At 49.7% G+C, this 22,934-nt stretch overlaps 1 pseudogene; it reads left to right on the plus strand.

The window, feature by feature from the left end:
- Positions 1-2,434: 2,434 nt before the first annotated feature.
- LOC144160975 (uncharacterized) overlaps positions 2,435-22,934 on the plus strand; it is a 58,487-nt pseudogene continuing 37,987 nt past the window's right edge.

Consider the following 22,934-nt stretch of genomic DNA (forward strand, 5'->3'; position numbering starts at 1 on the left):
CGCTATCTTCGGGGCGATTTTCCTCCCCGCTTTCATGGGTATTTATCTAAATGTAATTTTGTTCCTGTGCTTTCGGGTCTCAGCCAGCGCCACTCTGACTTCTCGCGGTGAAGGGGACCTTCTATTTATTCCGTCCGCCGTGACTGGAATGTCTACGACATGTCGAGAGTGGTCAACCAGCGTTGAACCCTCTTAAGCTCCCTATGGCACAAAGACTACCAGAACAGAGGCCCTCGCTATGCATGTAGGTATTAGAATTAGGTGCATGTCGATGGGACCGGCGACGTCAAGGCTCTAGTTGACACCGGGGCTGAACGCACTGCCATCCACAGACGCCCTACTTCAGACGACGTCATGTAGCTGTGGATGCAGCCACCGCTACGTGGCCTTGGTGACTCTGCCTTCCCGGTCGGAGCGCTTGACCTGACCATACGAACGGGAGCTGGCTGCAGGTCGTTCACGGCTGTTGCGGTCTTTGCCGACCTGCCAGCAGTCGTTATAATCGGGGCGACTACCTCTTTCAAGTGACGTAGAAGTACGCATTGACCGCGCACAAGTCCATCTGTGTCTTTCTACCGTTGCACAGCCATCGCCCACCATCGGCGAACGTTATTCAACGTTTCCCGATTATCTGGCCGTCTTGCTCGAGCGCCACAAATCTTTGTTCGCCGAACACACAGCGCAACTACCCGGTACGAACCTTCTTGCCCACTCAATACCCATGGGATATCATCCGCGGACAGAGGTTGAGGAGTGGACAGTGATTCACGAGCAGGTTCTTAAGAGGCTCAATGCAAGAATTATCCGGCCCTCATCCAGCCCTTGGGCTGCTCCCGTCGTCCTCGTGCTCAAAATAGGCGGAACGCTTAGATTTTGTGTTGACTACCGGTAATTGAACACGCACACCATACTGGACTCATACCCGTTGCCCCGCACCGACGACGCTCTCAACACGGTGCATAAATCTAAGTACTTTTCATCACTGGATCTCCGTGCCGGGTACTGGCAAATGAACGTTGCAGAAGGAGACAAATGCAAGACAACCTTGCGTACTCCATAAGGCCTTTTTGAATGTATACGCATGCAATTAGGCTTGCGGACGGCACGCAGCACTTTCCAAAGGGCCATGAATTCAGTCCTAGGGACACGGAAAGGCCGAGCTTGTGTCGTCTACTTGGACAATATTCTTGTTGGGTCAAACCCCGAAGACCACCTCCGAAATCTGGAAATGTATTACACGGCTGTACAACGCTGGCTTTCACCTGAACCGCGAGAAATGCCGATTCGGGGCCACCTGCATCCCATACTTTGGTTACAGGATTTTCACCGACGGGATAGAGCCGCTTCCTGAACGAATCGCCGCTGTGGTGAACTACCCCACGCCGTCCTGCCTAAAAGAAGTGCAATCATTTCTTGGGGTTCCCTCGTACTTACGAAAATTTGTTCCTCACTTTGCTTTTACCGCTTCCTCCCTTACGGACCTTAGCAGAAAAGACACCAAATTTGTTTGGGGCGCTTCTCAACAAGAGGCTTTCAAACCGCTCAAAGAGCAAATGACCCGTTGTCCGGTGCTAAGCCATTTTACGAAGACTGGGAGACAGAAGTGCACACCGATGCCAGCCAGGTTGGCCTCCGCGCTGTGCTTATGCAGCGGGATCCAACCGGCAAGGAGCTCATCATGGCCTACGCTAGCAGTAAACGTTTCGACACCGAGCGGCATGACCACTCGAACGAGCTTGAGTGGCCCGCCGTTGTCTGGAGGATCGACGACAAGTTCCGGCATTAGGTACTTGGGCCGCGAGTTCATGGTGGTTACGGACAACGCCGCGATGACGTGGATGTTCACCAGGCCTATTCTCAAGTGCAAGTTTGCCAGATGGATCATTACTCTGCAACAGTACACGTACCACGCATGCCATCGCCCCAGGGTGCTGAACGAGCTCGCCAACGCACTCTCACGTCAACCCACCAGTGAATGCACACAGGCTCACCGTGGGGACAGTTGGATCATATTTGCTCAGGAAGACGTTAGCAAAGCACAGCGTGACGATCCCCACCTAGCCGCGTTGATTGCTGCTTTGAGCACCTCATCAGAAAACCCCAACTTCGTTCTTCGCAACGGAACACTATACTGCCGCGTGTGGTCCAAAAAACACAACGAGGAACACCATGTCATCGTAATCCCTGCGGCGTTGAGGGCTAAGCATCTGCGCGCCGTTCATGACTCCCCCGCGGGCGAGCACATCGGGCAACGTGCAACTCTCCCCAAAGTACAAGACCGCTGTTGGTGGCCGAGGATGCACAGCCAAATTCGCTCTTATGTAGCCAGTTGCGAAGGTAGCCAGCAGTACAAGAGAATCCCGCAGAGTGAGCCAGGCTTACTCTGCCCCATCGCGCCTCCAGAGGCAGTATTTACAGCGTCGGCATAGATCACATGGGGCCTTTGCCCACCACGGCTGACGGCAACCTCTATATTACTGTCGCCATGAACTACCTCTCCAAATACGTCGAGGTAGCCACTGTGCCCTCTCGCTGCAAGTCACGTGATTGACTTCCTGAGGACGAAGTTCCACTAAAGACATGGAATGCCGAAAAAGCTATAATATCAGACCGTTCAACGACTTCCCGCCGCCGCCAGGTACGCTTATTTCTTCGCCGAGCGGAATTAGAACACCATTTTGCGTCGTCCTACCACCCCACACTAATGGGCCAACAAAAAGAAATAATCAGACAATTAAATCATAGCTGGCACCGCACGTGGAGACCAATAAGGCAGGAGAAGCCGGCTGGGACAAGCATCTGCAGTCCGCTGCGCACTCGGTCAGCCCATCCGTCCATTCTTCAACGAGGAGAACGCCGAAAGAGAACTACCACCCCTCAAGCGCAGGAAACAAAAACACCTGAACATAAATACCCCACGAAGTGGAGGCTAAAGTAGCCCCGCCGGTAGCGTAGTGGTTGTCGCACCAGACCGGTATTCTGGGACATCGTGGGTTCGGATCTCACCTGGCAGGGTATATTCTTAGGGCATACCAAAAGCAAATCTTTTTCCGCCGTAACATCAGAAGCAAAGGAAAGAAAGCCCGGGAAGAACTCACAGGTTGCCCCGAAATAGTAATCAAACCGGCCGATAAAGGAGGTGCCATCGTGATCCTCGACAAAGCTGACTATGTCAATGAGGCTAATAGACAACTATCAGATTCCACGTTCTACAGAGTACTCCCTAGTGATCCCAGTAATAATTATAAGCTAATTCTTAAAGATAAACTCAATGAGCTTGTTCAAAATCAGGAAATAACTGAAACAACTGCTCGCTCTCTTATCCCGTTGCGCCCAGTAGCAGGTTGATTATACCTTCTCAATAAGATTCATAAAAATAACCACCCTGGTAGCCCCATTGTTTCCGGCAGTGGTACTGTCACCGAGAACCTCTCGCGCTATCTGGACTCTCTAATTCGGGACATTCCCCCCAGCTTTCCATCCTTCAGTAAGGATACAAATAATTTTCTCTCAGATATTCTGAAGATAGAAATTCCTAACTGTTTACTTGTTACCCTGAATCTCCTGTCGCTATACACAAACATTCCGCAGGAGGATGGAATCATGGCTGTATGATGTGCGTATGAGCGATCGGCGGGTGACAAACGTATCGATTCTCTCAACCCTGAAACTTTCCTACTCCTTATTCTTGAACTTAATAATTTTGCGTTTGATGGTGTCAATTACGCGCAGGTCAGCGGAACGTCAAAGGGCACCAAAATCGGGCCCAACTATGCGAATACGTTTATGGGATGTCTAGAGTCAAACTTCATCGAAACCCAATATTTGCAGCCACTGTTCTACAAAAGGTATATAGATGATTTGTTCATGATATGGCAGCACGGTGAAATGAAATTTCTTGCGTTTATTAGGGCTTTTAACCTTGCGCATCCAACTATCTCCCTCTCTCATTCCTACTCTACGCACAGCAGAAATTTTCTTGATGTTACTCTGGCAGTTTCTCAGGGTAGGCTTCAGACTAATCTCTATAGAAAACATACGGACACGCGCAAGTATTTGCAATTCCACAGCAGCCATGTCAGGCACTGCAAGACTGCAAACACTTATGGCCAATATCACCGTTTTATCCGAATCTGCACAAGCCAGGTGGATTTCGATTCTAACTGCAGAGAACTTAAAACCGCGCTCTTGAATCAAAAATACCCAGAGCAGGTGATCGATGACGCAGTTATACGAGCCAACCAGTTGAACCGCACCGACATTATACGAAAAAAAGCTCCAAAACCCACTCAACAAACAAACCTCGTTTTGACCCATTCGGCCTCTTCTCCGAAAGTTGAATCTATACTAAGGAAACATCACAATATCCTTGCTCAAAGTGAACGCCTAAAGAAAATATTCCCCGAGCCGCCACGTGTTGTTTATAGACGGAGCAAAAATTTGGGTGACGTTCTCACTAAATCCAGTATCAGCCGACCACAGACTACTGGTTGCATGCCCTGTAACAAACCACGGTGTAAGGTATGCCCACAAATGACCACCACACAGCGCGCCGCCAGCACAGCTTCAAACTATTATGTTAATGTAAAAGGGAACTTCAACTGTGATTCCGCCAACGTCATATCCCTGCTGTAATGCACCCGCTGCGGCAAACAATACATAGTCCAGACTGAAACACCCTTTCGTTTGAGGTTTAACAATCACCGTTCTCAAGCAAAAACCAGCCCTTCTTTGCCTCAATCAAAGAATGTTAACAATCCTGGTCATTCTTTTGAACAACTGAAGGCCACAATTCTTGAATGTAGTTTTAAACCCCATCACGATCGGGAGGTTGGCGAGTCCTACCTCATCTATACGTTTAAGTCAGCGTCGTTTGTCATCAATGAATGTTACGGAACAATAACGTGTCTTTACTCCGATTAAAATTTCGGCTGCATTTCTCAGGCTCGTTTTACGCCCGTTCATTTCTTTCCCTCTATATTATTCTCCTATCAGTTTGCGAGGTCCCGTAGAGGGGTATTGTTTCGTGATAGCACCGCGTTTTTTAGCACAATGGCTTCAGTAAACCAAATTTTACAAACAAGTCTGGACATTATGATCTGGGTAGAAGGCTGCAGTAATATTGTTAGCTTTGATATTGTCACCTCGTAATAAATTTATGTATGCGAGCGAGTGTGATTGCTTTCATGCCCTCTTTATTTGCATTGTTGTTTTCTAATATTCGTTGCTAACCACCTCGGCATTCCCTGAACTGGTACCATGCGTCGGCCATATGTATACTACCTGCTGCCGCGTCATACGCGTGCACCGGCCTGTTTTCTTTCTTTTCATGACTTGTTTTAACTTGTCTTTTTCTTCCGCTCTTTGTATACCAATGTACACTCATTTCCTGTCAAAACTGCTTTCCTTCTGCTTTTGGTCGCGACACTTGCCTCCCAGCAACAGAAGCCAAGTGTCTCACGTTTCAATGACCTTACCCTGATTCTTAGAACAGGTGTTTATGGACAGATGATCGCCCTTTGTGTGCATGGGCAAATCTTATTTCGAATTTCTTCGTTCCGCGAATTCTTTCGAATTTCGAATTCGAAATTCTTTCAAATTTCGAATTCTTTCGAATTTCTTCTTCTTCATCAAACACGTGCATGGGCATATCTTCTTTTGACCCCTCTTTCACCCCTGTTGCCACGTGGGAGGGGGGAATTACCTTGTTAATTTTTTTGTTTGGTTCTTCTCTCTTTCTTCCCTTGTGCGTACCGCGTGATACTGTGTCCATATAATACTTTTTATAATTTTTTTCCGCTCTCTCTTTATTCTTTTGCTACCCACTATCCATGATCCAATTTTACAACCTCTTCCTTGTCTTACCTTGCCCTCGCCTTCGCTACATTTTCTGTATATCTATATCTCTGAAACCAACTTATTCGGTACTCTGAAGAAAGGAAGTCCTCTTCCTGAAACGTCAGAAGTATATATATATATATATATATATATATTTATATATATATATATATATATATATATTTTTATATATGTATATATATATATATATATATATATATACAGAGAGAGGGATTGTAAAGAGGAGTATTAGACACCATCTACGTAACGCTAGCAGCGCAGCTACACAGAGGTGAAGTTGAAAGAACAGCCAGCGGAGCGTATAACCTCATGCGACCTGTATCATCATCATGGCAATGCTCAAGATCATCACCATTGTGTTGGCACGAGAGCTGAGCACGCATGGTAGAACCCCTTGGGACTCAGCAGAGCCTCTCCGTGTTTCAATGCCAATAAACCTCGCCATAATTTTGGTGGAGTGGGCTGGTTTCTCCCCACCCTGGCACCAGCTTCTCTACGTCTAGGCAACGGCGGAAACATCGAGGGTACGCGGACCGTGTCCGGCAGCCCCTGTCCCACCGCGATCAGCACATGACGATGCCCCCGGCCCGGGTCCCCAGCCCATTTCTTTTGTCGACATGCTAGCCGAACAGCGCAAAGACCCGTGAATTTCTTCAATTTTGGCGCTCCTTTCACACCCGGCGACGACATCAACACCCCGAGCCCTCTGCCATCAAGCGCGCTATATCACCTTTCGTGATCAGCTTCTCTACCGCCTCAGCTACCTCTCCGAAGGCCGGAAGTGGCTTCTTGTCATCTCTTGCCACTTGCACTCTACAATCTGCAACTCTTTTCACGCATATGCGCAGTGTGCCAATTCAGGAGAGCTCAAGACATACCAGCGCCTCCGGCTGCGCTTCTACTGGCGCGGAATGTACACGTTTGTAAGCAAGTTCATTCGCTCTTGTGCCGACTGCAAGCGACAAAAATTACGAACGGACCTACATGCAGGTGCTTTGCAGCCGTTGCCATGCCCAGCCCGACCTTTTGACCATGTTGGTATTGACTAGTACGGGTCTTTACTGTTAACGAATACTGGACACCGCTGGATTATAGTCTCCGTCGACACCTCACCCGATACGCTGAAACAGCCACATTACCAGCCGGCCCTGCGCGCGACGTCGCAGAGTTGCTGTTACATCGTTTCGTGCTCCGACTCCGTGCGCCTCTTGAACGGCTCAGTGACAGGGGCAATGTATTCCTCTCCGAGGTCATTAAAGCACTACTCGCAGCATGCCGCGTTACCCACAGAACCGCTATAGCCTACCACCCACAGACCAACTTCCTTACGTAGCGTTCCAACCATACACTGGGCGATATGCTATCCATGTATGTCTCTTCGGGCCACGCGAAATGAAACCAGTTTGTCCCATTTATAACGTACGCCTACAACACCGCCCAGCAGGCCACTACAGGCTTTTCTTCATTCTTCTCTATGAACGCGAACAATCGCGTATCCTGGATACCAACCTTCCGTATCGATCAGACGCCTCAGAATACGCGCTGATTGCAGAGACTACTTCGCACGCCGAGGAGCGCCGACAGCTTGCCCGCGTATTCACTACGGAAGCGCAGTCACCACAAAAACACCATCGTGATGACTCCAAGCCATCAGCCGAATTTTATCCCGGCTTTCTTGTCTGGCTCTGTATACCGTCTACTACTGCAGGCCTATCCCGCAAGCGTCTTAAAAGTACCACGGCCTCTACCGTGTAGTGGACCGTACCTCTCGCGTAAACGATGTCGTGGAGCCGCTAACGCCTTCGACGGATCTTCGCAACCGCGGACGGGAGATTGTCCACGTTGAGCGCCTCAAGCCCTACTACAATCATATTATTTGGTCGTGTCCCTAAGTCGCCAGGTTGGCTCTTTTTGCCGCGGGGGGTGATTGTAACGAGGAAGACTAGCCACCATCGACGTAACGCTACCAGGGCAGCTACACAGAGGTGAACTTGAAATAACCGCCAGCGAAGCTTATTACCTCATGCGAACTGCATCATCATCATGGCAAGACACAAGTTCATCATCACCAGTGTGTTGGCACAAGAGCTCAGCGCGCACGGTTGAACCCCTTCAGTCTCAGCTGAGTCTCTCTGCGTTTCAACGCTTTGCTGCCGTCCTGCCAATCAACCTCGCGAAATAATAAATATACGCACATACACACATATATATATATATACGTATACAATACATATATATATATATATATATATATATATATATATATATATATATATATATATATATATATATATATATATATATATATATATATATATATATATATATATATTTATATATATATTTACAGAAATAAGGGTTGGCAGTCATGTAAATCTCGGAAAGCAAAGGGGAGGTTGTGGTAGGTCATTGAAACAGATAAAGAATTTGGAAAGAAAGAAAGTGAAGAAAAAATGCCCGCCAGGTGGGAAATACCGGTCTGGTGCAATAACCACTAGGGTAACGGCGGGGCAATTTACCTCCCCTCTTTCTGGGGTATTTATGTCAATTTAATTTCGTTCCTGTGCTTGGTGGTGGCAGTCAGCGCCACTCCGACTTCTCGGGGTGAATGGGACCTTCTTTTTCCACCCTGCGCCGTGACTCGAGTGTCTACGACATGTCCAGAGTGGTCAACCAGCGCTGAACCCTCTTAAGCTCCCTATGGCACCAAGACTGCCAGAACAGAGGCCCTCGCTATGCATGTAGCGAATCAGAATAGGAAATGTGGGGCTCGTGGAAATAACACAGAAATAAGCGTTGGCAGTCAAGAAAACCTCGGAAAGCAAAGGGGAGGTTGTGGTAGGTCATTGAAACAGATAAAGAATTTGGAAAGAAAGAAAGCGAAGAAAAAATGCCCGCCAGGTGGGATCCGAACCCACGACGTCCAGAATACCGGTCTGGTGCGATAACCACTACGAAACCGGCGGGGCGATTTTTCTTCCTGTTTTCTGTAGAGTTTATGTCAATGTAATTTTGTTCCTGTGCTTGGGGGCGGAAGCCAGCACCACTCTGACTTCTCGGGGTGAAGGGGACTTCCTTTTTAATCCCCGCGACGTGGCTCGAGTGTCTACGACATGTCGAGAGTGGTAAACCAGCGTTGAACCCTCTTAAGCTCCCTATGGCACCAAGACTGCCACAACAGAGGCCCTCGGTATGCATGTAGCGAATCAGAATAGAAAATGAGGGGCACGTAGAAATAACACAGAAATAAGGGTTGGCAGTCGAGAAAACCTCGGAAAGCAAACGGGAGGTTGTGGTAGGTCATTGAAACAGATTGTGATGAGTGGCTCGGAGGGGGCACGGTGAAAGTAGTGAAAGAAGATTTCACATCGCGGGAGACACCAAGTGACCGCTGGCAAAAAGACACCACGAAGAAGAACAAGACGAGGGCGTGGTGTGAGCAAGCGCTGCGAACCCGGGAAGTGCAGTGCGACCGAGACAGGGCACGGTTGGACTGGGCATTCCCACTTCAGACGTCCGGTCGACGTGCCGTCCGCCACGAGACCGTCACCATCGGGTACCAAGGCGAGCTTCCGTCTGGGTGCGGCTCGGGCACGAGTGATCACAAGGCTCTGCCGCTTCACGTTACGGCTCGATCCAGGGTTTCTGCGGCTGCGATGCCGGCGTTCATTGTGCGTCAGCGGCTCCATGCTCCTGCTCGGACCGCCGGGTTGCTAAGTCCTGGCCACGACTTCCGGGCCTGGTGTGCTTGGTCGCGGAGGTGTTTCAGAGCGTCCCACACCAGCTCGTTGGTGACCGGTCCGTGAAGCGGCCGGCCAAATTTGCGACCCTCACCCTCGAAGACCACTGCGCCCCAACGAGAAATACCTGTGAGCTGTGCTCAACGCAACGGTTTTGCGGGTCTAGCGACAGCTACTGCCGTGAAAAGCTAACCGAACCCGTTTTACGAGCATTTCTTTTTTTTTTGAGTGACCTTCATTTCCTTGAGTGGCTAAATATGTTGTAAATACATTCTGTCCTGTGTGTGCGTCCGGCATTCTTCTCATGGAGTTCTGCACGATCCTAGCGCAGCAAAAGTGGCGAGCCTGCCAGGATCCGCCCATTAACAACCGCAGAACTGAGTTGGATGCCGAGCGCATATTCGTGACGTGAGTGTACTAACAACATGGATGTGGAGAAATTATTGGAGATAGGGACGCAGCTAGGACTCTCGTGGTCGGAACTTTGGGCGTGGATCGACACGCAACGTGCGGAGCAGCCTGCTGAGAGGGCGGCTGAGAGAGAGAGGCTTAAGGAAGCTGCAGAACCAGAGAGGAAAGGCGCTAGACAAGCCGCCGTGAGGGCAAAAGAAACTGCTGAGAGGGCAAAAGAAGCTGCGGAGAATGAGATGCGAATCCTCGAGCTGAAGATCCGTCTTCAGGAAGGATCGCGAAAAGCCGCAAATGCTACTGCCGACAGTGAAACTAGCCCCAATCTATCAGTGATGAATCCGCAAAAGCTCCTACCCCTATTTGACGTAAGGCGCGATGATCTTCACGCGCATCTTCAGCACTTCGAGCGCGTGGCAGCTGGACAGGGGTGGGCCCAGGACAAATGGGCCGTTGCACTCAGTATGTGCTTGACCGGAGAAGCGCCACCGTGATTGGGAGGATGACGGCGGTGGACTCACTGGACTACAGCAAAGTGAAAAAGGCATTGCTGCAACGGTTCAAGTTCACTGCCCAAGGATACCAAGAAAAGTTCTGCAAAGCCCGGGCAGAAGATGGCGAAACGGGAAGACAGTTTGCAGCCAGGTTGTCGAGCTACTTTGATTATTGGGTTGAGATGGCCAATATATCTAAATCTTTTGAAGGCCTCCGCGACCTAATGATCTCGGAGCAATTTTGTCGCTGTTGCCATGCAAGGCTCGTGGTGTTTTTAAAAGAACGCGAGTGCAACACTTTGGATGGGTTAGCGGATGTTGCGGACCGCTTCCTGGAGGCACAGAACCTCTCTAACCTAGGGAAGTTTCCAAGTGACACGCCGGAAGGTCCGAAGGGTGTGGCCGACACACCGAGAAAGGCGGCACAGAAGTGCTTCTTGTGCCATCGTCCCGAACACCGCGGGCAGGACTGTCGGATTGTGCCCAAAGACAATATAGTTTGCTCTAAATGTGGCAGACAAGGCCACAGGGCAGATAATTGCCGGAGCAGACCGGGAGGGAAAGATCAAGTCGCTGCGTGTGCACTTAACAAACGCCCGAGCAAAGCCGTGGAAGAAAAGTCCAGCAATACCAAGCCGTCTAACATGGCTGATGGTCCCAACTGCAAAACCACCGACAGGAATTCACTTTTCCTAGTAGAGGGGATGCCAGCTGTTTCAGGACGAGTGCTAGGTAAGGCCGCTAGAGTCCTCAGATACACCGGGAGCAACACCGCCATCGTCCGCCGGGACATGGTCAACAATCATTGCTTGACCGGGAAGACATGCCCAGTTGTTCTTCTTGATGGATGCATAAAAGAACTACCGGAGGCAAAAATTCAGATCCGCACGCCATATTTTGTGGGAGAGGTGATTGCTGCCCACATGAGTCATCCCATTTATGACCTGGTGCTCGGTAATATCCCAGACGTCAGGGAGCCTCACCAACCAGACCCCGATTGGGCGTATGAATGCCCTGGTGACGAGGAAACGGAGACGAACGGCATAGGACAAACACCATCTTCGGAACCTCTCAACCTAATTTCTGCCGTCGCGAGAACTCAGGAGATCAAAGCATCGCCTTTAAAGGTGTCTCCGATCACTCACGCCAACATCAACAGAGATAAACTCGGGCACGAACAACGCAAGGACCAAACTTTGAGATGTTGTTACTGGAAAGTTGGGAAGGAGTTTCGCTCCGGAAGAGGAAACTACTATACCTTCCTTGAAGACGAAGACCTCTTATACCGGAAATACCACTTCGCAACTGGAAGGCATTCAAGCAACTCGTAGTGTCGAAAGCGTTAAGAAATTCTATCCTTCGCATCGCACACGAGAGCGTCATGGCTGGTCATCAGGGTGTACACAGAACAGCCGAAGGGATTTTGGAAGAGTTTTATTGGCCGGACTTACAAGAGGATGTCAAACGTTTTGTGCGTTCATGTGACATCTGCCAGCGGACCACGCCAAAAGAGAAAGTCGGCGTAGCACCTTTAGTCAATGCACCCCTGATCCGGACGCCGTTCCAGCGGGTCGCCGTCGACCTGATAGGACCACTGTCCCCTAAGACTGAACGAGGGAACCGTTACATCTTAACCCTCTTTGACTTCGCTACCCGATATCCCGACACAGTAGCACTACCTGCGATGGACGCTGTGCATGTCGCTGAAGCTCTCGTGGAATTTTTTTCCAGAGTTAGAATGCCTGAAGAGATGATCACAGACCAAGGTGCCAAATTTACTTCCGACCTCATGAAAGAAGTAGGGCGTTTACTGTCCGTCAAGCTTCTCCGCACGACTCCTTACCATGCTATGGCTAACGGCCTCGTAGAGAAATTCAATGGCGCACTCAAATCGATGGTCAAGAAAATGTGCCAAGGAAAGCCACGAACATGGGATCGCTACCTTGCACCACTACTTTTTGCGTACCGTGAGGTGCCGCAAGCCAGCGCGGGCTTTCCTCCTTTCGAACTAATCTACGGACGCCACGTGCGTGGCCCATTGACTGTCCTAAAGGAACTTTGGACTAACGAGAACATTGACGGCGAAGTGCGAACTACTTATGGCTACCTCGTTGACCTTCGTGACCGGCTAGAGCAGACGTGCGGACTCGCGCATGAAGAGCTCCAGAAGGCGCGCATCAAACAGAAAAGGTACTATGACCGCAAATGTCGCTCCAGGAAGCTCCGTCCCGGCGATAAAGTTCTTATTCTCCTACCCACTGACCTCAACAAACTATTGATGCAATGGAAAGGGCCGTTCAAAGTGCTCGAGGCCAAGAACGACGTTGACTACTTGATCGATCTGGGTAGAAAGGGCAAGGTATTCCACGTGAATATGCTGAAGCTATACGAAGACCGAGAACCTTCGCCTCCGCCTCAGGCATCAGCTGCCATTACAGCCAACGATGTCTCATCTGATGCAGAGAACGGGGACGACTGCGAAACAGAAAATATTCTTCTGTCCGTACCACTCCACAGTACCCAGACAGCTGCAGACGTCAAGCTCTCTTCTTCTCTTGATGAGAGCCAAATCACTCAAGTTCGAACGTTGATCCAAAAGTACGCAACGATATTTTCAGATTGGCCAGGCAAGAGTAACCTTGTCACCTGATCGTTGAGTCTGATGTCAGACAAACCCGTGCATATTCCCCAATACCCCATACCTCTCGCCTTACTCGAACCAATTGAACGTGAAGTTCAGGAGATGTTGCGAAAGGGCATCATCGAGAAGTCGCAGTCATCTTATCATGCACCCATTGTGGTTGTTCGGAAGCCTGACGGCACCATCAGGCTGTGCATTGACTTGAGAGAGCTCAACAAAGTCCTCCTCCCGGACTGTGAACTAATTCCCCGAATTGACGTTGTCCTGGCGCTTGTTGGGCCCAAAAGGTTCTTTTCGAAGTTTGAGCTAACAAAATGATATTGGCAAGTGCCAATGGCTAAGGACAATCGTGAAAAAACCGCGTTTTCATGCACGTCAGGTCTTGACCATTTCCGGTATATGCCGTTTGGTATTGATACTGCACCGGCTGTCTTTCCTCGTCTTATGAGAGTTGTTCTGGGCGACTTGGCGAATGTCTACCATTATTTTGACGATGTAGTGATCGCCACAGATACATGGACAGAACACCTTGATGCGCTCAGGCAAGTCTTCGAGCGAGTTCAGCAGTCAAACTTGACCATCAAACCTAGCAAGTGTGGAATCGGGGAACACAGCATAACATTCCTGGGACATCAGATTGGTGGTTTACAAGTTAATCCAATGCTCTAGACTCTGGAGAAGATCCTTGGTTCTAAGAGACCCTCTACCAAGAAAGCTGTGCCGTCCTTTCTTGGGTTGGCTAATTACTATCGGAAGTTTATACCGAATTACGCGGCCATTGCTAAGCCCTTAATGGATCTTAGGCGAAAAGGACAACGCAACACCGTCACCTGGGGTACGATGCAAGAAGAAGGGTTCAGCAACTTGAAGCACTGCCTCGCTTCTGCTCCCATACTTCACGCACCTGACCTCACTAAGCCCTTTGTCCTCCGTACTGATGCCTCGAACACGAGCCTCGGGGCCGTGCTTCTGCAAAGTGATGATGAGGTACTGCACCCGGTAGCTTATGCCAGCCGCAACCTGTTGCCGCGAGAAACACGGTACTCGCCAATCGAACGTGAGTGTCTCGCATTGCTCTGGGAAGTACAGAAATTCCACATTTACTTGTACGGCAAGCAATTCATCATCCAGTCGGACCACCAGCCCTTGCAGTACCTTCAGACGGCTAAACACGTGAACAACCGAGTCCTGCGCTGGAGCTTGGCGCTACAAGAATAAAGTTTCACTGTCGGGGACCGACAACGTGGGAGCGGACTACAAGGGTAGAGTTTACTTTTCTAATGTGGCAGCGATTTCTAAGGAACGACTACCTTTACAACTATATGATTATTGGACATTTTTCACACACTATTATTTTGTGTGTATGTACTGTGAACTGCAATATCAAGCGCATCGGGGCTCCGCACTTTACTGTGGTAGTATAGTTGTTCCCCAACAACTTTCTTAAGGGGGGGGGTGATGTGATGAGTGGCTCGGAGGGGGCACGGGGAATAGAGTTAAAGAAGATTTCACATCGCGGGAGACACCAAGTGGCCGCTGGCAAAAAGACAACACGAAGAAGAAGAATACGAGGGCGTGGTGCGAGCAAGCGCTGCGAACCCGGGAAGTGCAGGGCGACCGAGACAGGGCACGGTTGGACTGGGCAATCCCACGTCAGACGTCCGGTCGACCTGCCGGCCGCTACGAGACCGTCGCCATCGGTGACCAAGGCGAGCTTCCGTGAGGGTGCAGCTCGGGCACGAGTGATCGCAAGGCTCTGCCGCGTTACGTTCCGGATCGAGCAAGGGTTTCTGCTGCTGCGAGGCCGACGTTCGTGCTGCGTCAGCGGCTCCATGCTCCTGCTCGGACCGCCGGGTTGCTAAGTCCTGGCCACGACTTCTGGGCGAGGTGTGCTTGGTCGCGGAGGTGTTCCGGAGCGTCCCACACCAGCTCGTTGGTGACCTGTCCGTGAAGCGGCCGGCCAAGTTTGCGACCCTCACCCTCGACGACCACTGCGCCCCAACGAGACATACCTGTGAGCCGTGCTCAACGCAACTGTTTTGCGGGTCTAGCGACAGCCACTGCAGTGTAAAGCTAACCGAACCCGTTTTGCGAGCATTTCTTTTTTTTGAGTGACCTTCATTTTCTTGATTGGCTAAATATGTTGTAAATACATCCCGTCCTGTGTGTTCGTCCGGCATTATTCTCATGGGGTTCTGCACGATCGTAGCGCAACACAGATAAAGAATTTGGAAAGAAAGAAAGCGAAGAAAAAATGCCTGCCAGGTGGGATCCGAACCCACGACTTCCAGAATACCGATCTGGCACGATAACCACTACGCTACAGGCGGGTCGATATTCCTCCCCGCTTTCTGGGGTATTTATGTCAATGTAATTTTGTTCGTTTGCTTGAGGGTGGTAGCCAGCGCCACTGTGACTTGTCGGGGTGAACGGGACCTTCTTGTTAATCGCCGCGCTGTGACTCGAGTGTCTACGACATGTCGAGAGTGGTCAACCAGCGTTGAACCCTCTTAAGCTCCCCCTGGCACCAAGACTGCCAGAACAAAGGCCCTCGCTATGCATGTAGCGAATCAGAAAAGGAAATGAGGGGTTTGTAGTAATACACAGAAATAAGGGTTGGCAGTCAAGAAAACCTCGGAAAGCAAAGGGGAGGTTGTGGTAGGTCATTGAAACAGATAAAGAATTTGGAAAGAAAGAAAGTGAAGAAAAAACGCCCGCCAAGTGGGATTCGAACCCACGACCTCCAGAATACCGGTCTGGTGCGATAACCACTACGCTACTGGCTGGGCGATTTTTCTCCCGCTTTCTGGAGTATTTAGGTCAATGTAATTTTGTTCCTGTGCTTGGGGGTGGTAGCCAGCGCCACTCGGAATTTTCGGGGTGAAGGGGACCTTCTTTTTAATCCCCGCGCCGTGACTCGAGTGTCTATGATATGTCGAGAGTGGTCAACCAGCGTTGAACCCTCTTAAGCTGCCTATGGCACCAAGACTGCCAGAACAGATGCCCTCGCTATGCATGTAGCGAATCAGAATAGGAAATGAAGGGCTCGTAGAAATAACACAGAAATAAGGGTTGGCAGTCAAGAAAACCCCGGAAAGCAAAGGGGAGGTTGCGGTAGGTCATTGAAACAGATAAAGAATTTGGAAAGAATGAAAGTGAAGAAAATATGCCCGCCAAGTGGGATCCGAACCCACGACCTCCAGAATACCGATCTGGCGCAGTAACCACTACGGTACTGGCAGGGCGATTTTCCTCCCCGCTTTCTGCTGTATTTATTTGAATGTAGTTTTGTTCCTGCACTTGGGGGTGGTAGCCAGCACCACTATGACTTCTCGGGGTGAAGGGGACTTCTTTTTAATCCCCGCGCCGTGACTCCAGTGTCTACGACATGTGGAGAGTGGTCAACCAGCGTTGAACCCTCTTAAGCTCCCTATGGCACAAAGACTGCCAGAACAGAGGCCTTCGCTAAGCATGTAGCGAATCAGAATAGGAAATGAAGGGCTCGTAGAAATAACACAGAAATAAGGGTTGGCAGTCAAGAAAACCTCGGAAAGCAAAAGGGAGGTTGTCATAGGTCAATGTAACAGATAAAGAATTTGGAAAGAAAGAGCGCGAAGAAAAATTGCCCGCCATGTGGGATCCAAACCCACGACCTCAAGCATACCGGTCTGGAGCGATAACCACTATGGTACCGGCGGGCCGAATTTCCTCCCCGCTTTCTGGGGTATTTATTTCAATGTAATTTTGTTCCTGCGCTTGTGGTGGTAGCCAGCACCACTCTTACTTCTCGGGTTGAAGTGGAAATTCTTTTTAATCCCCGCGCCGTGACTCGAGTGTCTACGACATGTCGAGAGTGGTAAACCAGCGTTGAGCCCTCTTAAGCTCCCTATGGCACCACGACTGCCAGAACAAAGGCCCTAGCTATGTATGTAGAGAATCAGAAAAGGAAATGAGGGGCTCGTAGAAATAACACAGAAATAAGGGTTGGCAGTCAAGAAAACCTCGGAAAGCAAAGGGGAGGTTGCGGTAGGTCATTGAAACAGATAAAGAATTTGGAAAGACTGAAAGTGAAGAAAATATGCCCGCCAAGTGGGATCCGAACCCACGTCCTCCAGAATACCGATCTGGTGCAGTAACCACTACGGTACCGGCAGGGCGATTTTCCTCCCCGCTTTCTGCTGTATTTATTTGAATGAAGTTTTGTTCCTGCACTTGGGGGTGGTAGCCAGCACCACTCTGACTTCTCGGGATGAAGGGGACTTCTTTTTAATCCCCGCGCAGTGACTCGAGTGTCTACGACATGTCGAGAGTGGTCAACCAGCTTTGAACCCTCTTAAGCTGCCTATGGCACCAAGACTGCCAGAACAGATGCCCTCACTATGCATGTAGCGAATCAGAATAGGAAATGAAGGGCTCGTAGAAATAACACAGAAATAAGGGTTGGCATTCAAGAAAACCTCGGAAAGCAAAGCGGAGGTTGTGGCAGGTCATTGAAACAGAAAAAGTATTAGGAAAGAAAGAAAGCGAAGAAAAAATCCCCGCCAGGTGGGATCCGAACCCACGACCTTCAGAATACCGGTCTGGTGCGATAACCACTACGGTACCGGTGGGGCGATTTTCCTCCCCGCTTTCTGGGGTATTTATGTCAATGGTATTTTGTTCCTGTGCTTGGGGGTGGTAGCCAGCGCCACTCTGGATTCTCGGGGTGTAGGGGACCTTCTTTTTAATCCCCGCGCCGTGACTCGAGTGTCTACGACATGTCGAGAGTGGTCAACCAGCGTTGAACCCTCTTCAGCTCCCTATGGCACAAAGACTGCCAGAACAGAGGCCCTCGCTATGCTTGTAGCGAATCAGAATAGAAAATGAGGGGCTCGTAGAAATAACACAGAAATAAGGGCTGGCAGTCAAGAAAACCTCGGAAAGCAAAGGGGAGGTTGTAGTATGGTATTGAAGCAGATAAAGTATTTGGAAAGAAAGAAAGCGAAGAAAAAATGCCCGCCATGTGGGATCCGAACCCTCGACATCCAGAATACCGGTCTGGTGCGATAACCACTAGGCTACTGGCGGGGAGATTTTCCTTCCCGTTTTCTGGAGTATTTATCTCAATGTATTGTGTTCCTGTGCTTGGGGGTGGTAGCCAGCGGTACTCTGACTTCTCGGGGTGAAGGGGACCTTCTTTTTAATCCCCGCGCCGTGACTCAAGTGTCTACGACATGTCGAGAGTGGTCAACCAGCGTTGAACCCTCTTCAGCTCCCTATTTCCCAAAGACTACCAGAACAGAGGCCCTCGCTATGCATGTAGCTAATCAGAATAGGAAATGAGGGGCTCGCAGAAATTACACAGAAAATAAGGGTTGGCAGTCAAGAAAACCTCGGAAATCAAAGGGGAGGTTGTGGTAGGTCATTGAAACAGATAAAGAATTAGGAAAGAAAGAAAGCGAAGAAAATATGCCCGCCAGGTGGGATCCGAACCCACGACCTCAAAAATACCGGTCTGGCGAGATAACCACTACGGTACCGGCGGGCCGATTTTCATCCCCGCTTTCTGGGGTATTATTTCAATGTAATTTTGTGCCTTCACATGGGTGGTAGCAAGCACCACTCTTACTTCTCGGGGTAAAGTGGACCTTCTCTTTAATCCCCGCTCCGTGACTCAAGTGTCTACGACATGTCGAGAGTGGTAAACCAGCGTTGAACTCTCTTAAGCTACCTATGGCACCACGACTGCCCTAACAGAGGCCTTCGCTGTGCATATAGCGAATCAGAATAGGAAATGAAGGGCTCGTAGAAATAACACAGAAATAAGGGTTGGCAGTCAAGAAAACCTCAGAAAGCAAAGGGGAGGTTGTCATAGGTCATTGAAACAGATATAGAATTTGGAAAGAAAGAACGCGAAGAAAAATTGCCCGTCAAGTGGGATTCGAACCCACGACCTCCAGAATACCGGTCTGGTGCAATAACCACTATGCTACCTTCGGGGCGATTTTCCTCCCCGCTTTCTGGGGTATTTATGTCAATGTAATTTTGTTGCTGTGCTTTCGGGTCTCAGCTAGCGCCACTCTGACTTCTCGGGGTGAAGGGGACCTTCTATTTATTCCGTGCGCCTTGACTAGAGTGTCTACCACATGTCGAGAGTGGTCAACCAGCGTTGAACTCTCTTAAGCTCCCTATGGCACAAAGACTGCCAGAACAGAGCCCCTCGCTTTGCATGTACCGAATCAGAATAAGAAATGATGGGCTTGTAGAAATAACACAGAAATAAGGGTTGGCAGGGAAGAAAACCTCGGAAATCAAAGGGGAGGTTGTGGTAGGTCATTGAAAGAGATAAATAATTTGGAAAGAAAGAAAGCGAAGAAAATATGCCCGCCAGGTGGGATCCGAACCCTCGACCTCAAGAATACCGGTCTGGCGCGATAACCACTACGGTACCGGCGGGCCGTTTTTCCTCCCAGCTTTCTGGGGTATTTATTTTAGTTTAATTTTGTTCCTGCGCTTGGGGGTGGTAGCCAGCACCACTCTTACTTCTCGGGGTGAAGTGGGCCTTCTTTTTAATCCCCTCGCCGTGACTCGAGTGTCTACGACATGTCGAGAGTGGTCCACCAGCGTTGAACCCTCGTCAGCTCCCTAAGGCACCAAGACTGCCAGAACAGAGGCCCTCGCTATGCATGTAGCGAATCAGAATAGGAAATGAAGGGCTCGTAGAAATAACACAGAAATAAGGGTTGGCAGTCAAGAAAACCTCGGAAAGCAAAGGGGAGGTTGTCGTAGGTCATTGAAAGAAAGAAAGAGAAGAAAAAATGCCGGCCAGGTGGGATCCGAACCCTCGACATCCAGAATACCGGTCTGGTTCGATAACCACAACGCTACCGGCGGGGCGATGTTCCTCCCCGCTTTCTGGGGTATTTATGTCAATGTAATTTTGTTCCTGTGCTTGGGGGTGGTAGCCAGCGGTACTCTGACTCCTCGGGGTGAAGGGGACCTTCTTTTTAATCCCCGCGCCGTGACTCGAGTGTCTACGACATGTCTAGAGTGGTCAACCAGCGTTGAACCCTCTTAAGCTCCCTATGGCACCACGACAACCAGAACAGAGGCCCTCGCCATGCATGTAGCGAATCAGAAAAGGAAATAAGGGGCTCATAGAAATAACACAGATATAAGGGTTGGCAGTCAAGATAACTTCGGAAAGCAAAGGGGAGGTTGTAGTAGGGTATTGAAACAGATAAAAAATGTAGAAAGAAAGAAAGCAAAAGAAAATGCCCGCCAGGTGGGATCCGAACCCACGACCTCCAGAATACCGGTCTCGTGCGATAACCACTACGCTATCTTCGGGGCGATTTTCCTCCCCGCTTTCAGGGGTATTTATCTAAATGTAATTTTGTTCCTGTGCTTTCGGGTCTCAGCCAGCGCCACTCTGACTTCTCGCGGTGAAGGGGACCTTCTATTTATTCCGTCCGCCGTGACTGGAATGTCTACGACATGTCGAGAGTGGTCAACCAGCGTTGAACCCTCTTAAGCTCCCTATGGCACAAAGACTACCAGAACAGAGGCCCTAGCTATGCATGTAGGTATTAGAATAGGAAATGAGGGGCTCGTAGAGATAACACTGAAATAAGGGTTGGCAGTCAAGAAAACCTCGGAAAGCAAAGAGGAGGTTGTGGTAGGTCATTGAAACAGATAAAAAATTTGGAAAGAAAGAAAGCGAAGAAAATATGCCCGCCAGGTGGGATCCGAACCCTCGACATCCAGAATACTGGTCTGGTGCGATAACCACTAGGCTACCGGCGGGGCGATTTTCCTTCCCGTTTTCTGGAGTATTTATCTCAATGTATTTTGTTCCTGTGCTTGGGGGTGGTAGCCAGCGGTACTCTGACTTCTCGGGGTGAAGGGGACCTTCTTTTAATCCCCGCGCCATGACTCAAGTGTCTACGACATGTCGAGAGTGGTAAACCAGCGTTGAACCCTCTTAAGCTACCTATGGCACCACGACTGCCATAACAGAGGCCCTCGATATGCATGTAGCGAATCAGAAAAGGAAATGAGGGCCTCGTAGAAATAACACCGAAATAAGGGTTGGCAGTCAAGAAAACCTCGGAAACATAAGGGGAGGTTGTAATAGGGCATTGAAACAGATAAAGAATTTGGAAAGAAAGAACGCGAAGAATAATTGCCCGCCAAGTGGGATCCGAACCCACGACCTCCAGAATACCGGTCTGGTGCGATAACCACTTCACTACCGGCGGGGCGATTTTCCTCCCCGCTTTCTGGGGTATTTATGTCAATGTATTTTTGTTCCTGTGCTTGGGGGTGGTAGCCAGTGGTACTCTGACTCCTAGGGGTGAAGGGGACCTTCTTTTTATTCCCCGCGCTGTGACTCGAGTGTCTACAACATGTCGAGAGTGGTAAACCAGCGTTGAACCCTCTTAAGCTCCCTATGGCACCACGACTGCCAGAACAGAGGCCCTCGCTATGCATGTAGAGAATCAGAAAAGGAAATGAGGGGCTCGTAGAAATAACACAGAAATAAGGGTTGGCAGTCAAGAAAACCTCGGAAAGCAAAGGGGAGGTTGCGGTAGGTCATTGAAACAGATTAAGAATTTGGAAAGAATGAAAGTGAAGAAAATATGCCCGCCAAGTGGGATCCGAACCCACGACCTCCAGAATACCGATCTGGCGCAGTAACCACTACGGTACCGGCGGGGCGATTTTCCTCCCCGCTTTCTGCTTTATTTATTTGAATGTAATTTTGTTCCTGCGCTTGGGGGTGGTAGCCAGCACCACTCTGACTTCTCGGGGTTAAGGGGACTTCTTTTTAATGCCCGCGCCGTGACTCGAGTGTCTACGACATGTCGAGAGTGGTCAACCAGCGTTGAACCCTCTTAAGCTGCCTATGGCACCAAGACTGCCAGAACAGATGCCCTCGCTATGCATGTAGCGAATCAGAATAGGAAATGAAGGGCTCGTAGAAATAACACAGAAATAAGGGTTGGCAGTCAAGAAAACCTCAGAAAGCAAAGGGGAGGTTGTCATAGGTCATTGAAACAGATAAAGAATTTGGAAAGAAAGAACGCGAAGAAAAATTGCCCGTCAAGTGGGATTCGAACCCACGACCTCCAGAATACCGGTCTGGTGCGATAACCACTATGCTACCTTCGGGGCGATTTTCCTCCCCGCTTTCAGGGGTATTTATCTCAATGTAATTTTGTTCCTGTGCTTAGGGTGGTAGCCAGCACCACTCTTCTTTGGATGAAGTGGACCTTCTTTTTAATACCCGCGCTGTTGCACGAGTGTCTACGACAATACGAGAGTGGTCAACCAGCGTGGAACCCTCTTAGGCTCCCTATGGCACCACGACTGCCATAACAGAGGCCCTCGCTATGCTTGTAGCGAATCAGAAAAGGAAATGAGGGCCTCGTAGAAATAACACCGAAATAAGGGTTGGCAGTCAAGAAAACCTCGGAAATCAAAGGGGAGGTTGTGGTAGGTCATTGAAACAGATAAAGAATTAGGAAAGAAAGAAAGCGAAGAAAATATGCCCGCCAGGTGGGATCCGAACCCACGACCTCAAAAATACCGGTCTGGCGCGATAACCACTACGGTACCGGCGGGCCGATTTTCATCCCCGCTTTCTGGGGTATTATTTCAATGTAATTTTGTGCCTCCACATGGGTGGTAGCAAGCACCACTCTTACTTCTCGGGGTGAAGTGGACCTTCTCTTTAATCCCCGGGCCGTGACTCAAGTGTCTACGACATGTCGAGAGTGGTAAACCAGCGTTGAACTCTCTTAAGCTACC

The sequence above is a fragment of the Haemaphysalis longicornis genome, unplaced genomic scaffold, assembly GCF_048455015.1.
Source record: "Haemaphysalis longicornis isolate Haplotype H1 unplaced genomic scaffold, Haemaphysalis longicornis Haplotype H1 scaffold_11, whole genome shotgun sequence".
Taxonomy (NCBI): Eukaryota; Metazoa; Arthropoda; class Arachnida; order Ixodida; family Ixodidae; genus Haemaphysalis; species Haemaphysalis longicornis.